This window comes from Acyrthosiphon pisum, chromosome X, assembly GCF_005508785.2.
Source record: "Acyrthosiphon pisum isolate AL4f chromosome X, pea_aphid_22Mar2018_4r6ur, whole genome shotgun sequence".
NCBI lineage: Eukaryota > Metazoa > Arthropoda > Insecta > Hemiptera > Aphididae > Acyrthosiphon > Acyrthosiphon pisum.
The window spans coordinates 66,424,413-66,427,718 of NC_042493.1; positions in this window are offsets into that span (position 1 = coordinate 66,424,413).

Here is a 3,306-nt window from a genome sequence, read left to right on the forward strand (position 1 = left end):
TACTTATCGTGTACACAGACACAAAAAAAATAAATAAAAAAAAAAAATAATAAAAAAAAAATTTTAAAAAATTTTAAAAAAAATATAAAAAAAAATAAAAAAAAAAAAACATCATTGTAAAATCAATACATTCATCGTTTTACTCAGAATCTAAAATAAATTAAAAAAATAAAAAAAAACATCATTGTAAAATCAATACATTCATCGTTTTACTCAGAATCTAAAATAATAACACGAGTACTCGACTCAAAGCGAGTACTCGTATTTACAAGTCCAAAAAAAATTTAGTCGAATCGAGTCGAATACCTACTCGAACTTGACTTGAAAATTTTTCCAAAGTCGAGTACTCGACCAACACTACTATTTTCTCTTATTTCCAAATAATTTATCTTTAAAATAATCTTTTATACATTATTCCTCAATCACCAACTTTTTTACTACACCCGGAAATTTCAACTTAATTTCAACCACTAACTCACAAGTTCACTTGATTTTCATTGTTTTTTTTATACCTTCTATTTTTTTACAATTTATTTCATTACATTCTAATTTTATTTTATGACAATTAAAAATATTTTTCCATCCTGGAAACAATTCATTTAACCACGAACGACCCAAAAGTGACTTTTTTACACAATTTTCTGTTACAATTAACGGTAATTAATAATTTCATTTTTTGAGGACCTCACATTTACAATTAATTGACAAACTACTGTTATAGATTCCCCATTTACTGATGACAGATTAAATTTTTCTTTTTTTAATTTAGTCTTTCTAAAATGAAAATTGTCAAAATTCACTTTTGGTATTACAGTAACTGAAGCACCACTATCGACTTTAAATGCCATTAACTGATCATTTACAACCAAATCAATAATGAGTGGTTCATTTACTTGTAAATTTTCAATACTATTTAATATACAATGTATATTATTAACAGTTTCTACTAATTTAATATTTATTTTTATTTCTACACATTACCGATATAAGTCGTTTTAGTTTGCAATTGAAACACTCCCATTGTTTTTGATCTCTGTTGTGACTGACTGTACGATTGACTACCTCGTTTTGACACATCTGGCGCTTTGATTGGTTGACTGACTATACTACTTGACACTGCACTGGTATTTTTCTTAAGCTGATCTGTCTTTGACTGTGGTTTATTTGTAATTTTTTGCGATCCAATTTACTTGAGATTTGTTTTTTATTTGGTTAGACTGATTTCTCACTAATTCTGAGTTCAAAACTTTTTTACATGCTCTCTGAAAAGTTAGTGATTATTCTCCCAGTAATTTCCTTTGATAAACTTCATCCGCTAGACCCACAATTAGTCTGTCGCGAAGTGCATTGTCCAAAAATGTGTCAAATTCACAGTGACTTGCTAACTTTTTTAACGTAGTGATAAATTCTTGTACCGATTCCCCCGGACTTTGACACAACTGATTAAATTTAAAACGGTCACTCACCACTAAACGCCGTGGCGAATATATCGCGTCCAAATATGTGACTAAATTTTCAAAAGTATTTTCTGTGGGTTGACTCAGTAAACATGCGTCCTTCTATTGAGGTATTTTTGACGTTGATTGTCTTTTACTTTTAACACTGAAAACTGAGCTTTTAAACGATCAAGATAATTTTTAAACTGTTTCTGATCTGACACTTAAGACGAGATTGTGTTCAACATAATGAACTTCGTTTGTACGTTTGCAAGACAACAAATAAGAAACAAACACCTGTCATATATTAATCATGCACATATATAATCTAAACGATTTTCCTAAAGGCATTTTCTTCATCGCCAAATGTTATGTTTTAACCTATTTTAGCAAACATAGACACGGAGTGCAGCAATCAACAAATCGACTGTGAGCGTGTACGATCCAATTAAAACTATTTATTATATTCAAAACGGCTATCGCAGTATCGCACTATACGTCGATACCGATTACATAATATTATAATAATTAATTAGGTAACATTCATCACGATTTCTACTATGATTAAGATCATTTTTTAAAACTCACCAATAAAAATTATGATATATACCTACCTAGTGCAAAAGAATGAAAATGAAAAACAAAATAAATTTTCAAAAATGATTCGCAAACTACTGAAATCACGTTTGGTAAAAATTTTAATAACCCAATCAACAATAAATTAAAGAACGAAATCACTGGTTCCTTAATAAAAACTGAAAACGTACCTACCCGGAGAAATAACAAAGTATAATTTTTTCAGTTTTTTTTTTTTTATGAATGTTAATAAAATTGTATTCGTTGGATAAAAAAGCTTGTAAATTTAATATAAGGCTCTTGATATATTGTTACAATATCAGTGGAAAAATTAAATTAAAAATACAGTCACAATTTTTTTACAAGCATTTAAAGTTTGAATTTTGACAAAATACGTAAAAATCACGAAAATATGCAAACTATTTTGTGTTAAAAATTCATAAAAATTTTGTACATATTTATGTACAATTTTGTACAAACAATTTTGTATTTAATACAAGATTCCTCATAAATTTGTCTAATTTTACAAAAAAATCTCTACTGGAAATTAAAATAAAATTTTTATGAGCTTTTGAAGTTCAAATGTTTACAACATTGAATATTTACTCGATTTCTCATGTAGGGATTTCCTTACTTTGTTGTTATTCAAAAACAAATAACTGTAGATACATGAAAATGTCATTGAATGTTTATATTCTCATTTTCTATAGGTACACCATATAATCTTGAAAATATTTTAACTCATTTTGAGCTGTTTATGGACAATTTCATATTTCGATTTTTTTCTATAAATATTAATAAAATGTTATTTGTTGGGCCAAAAAGCGTAGAAATGTAATACAAGGCTCCTGGTATATTGTTGCTATAACCGTTGAAAAATATTAAAATACATAGGCACAATTTTTGATGTATGTTTGTGTATGTAAATATATAATTCAACTATTTGAAAACAAAAAGAAAATCATGATAACTAGAGACTAGAGATAAGAAATTAATAATAATAATCATTTTTTTTTTTTTGCTTCACTGATCTCAGATATAAGTTATAACAATATTATACAGCTTCTTTTCTAGCTCAATTACATATGAAACTTAAATCTCAAATATTTTTACAATAAATTGAATATTCTAAAATTATCATCATTTCACTTATGCTATTAAGTATCATGTCTGGTTAAACATTTGATTCATTGGTTAAACACGATACATATTAACTCAAAATATGTTAATAACTTAAAGTTTAAAGTTGTAGAAATTGCTTCTTAAAAGTTTTACCGACTATTTTACATTTCAG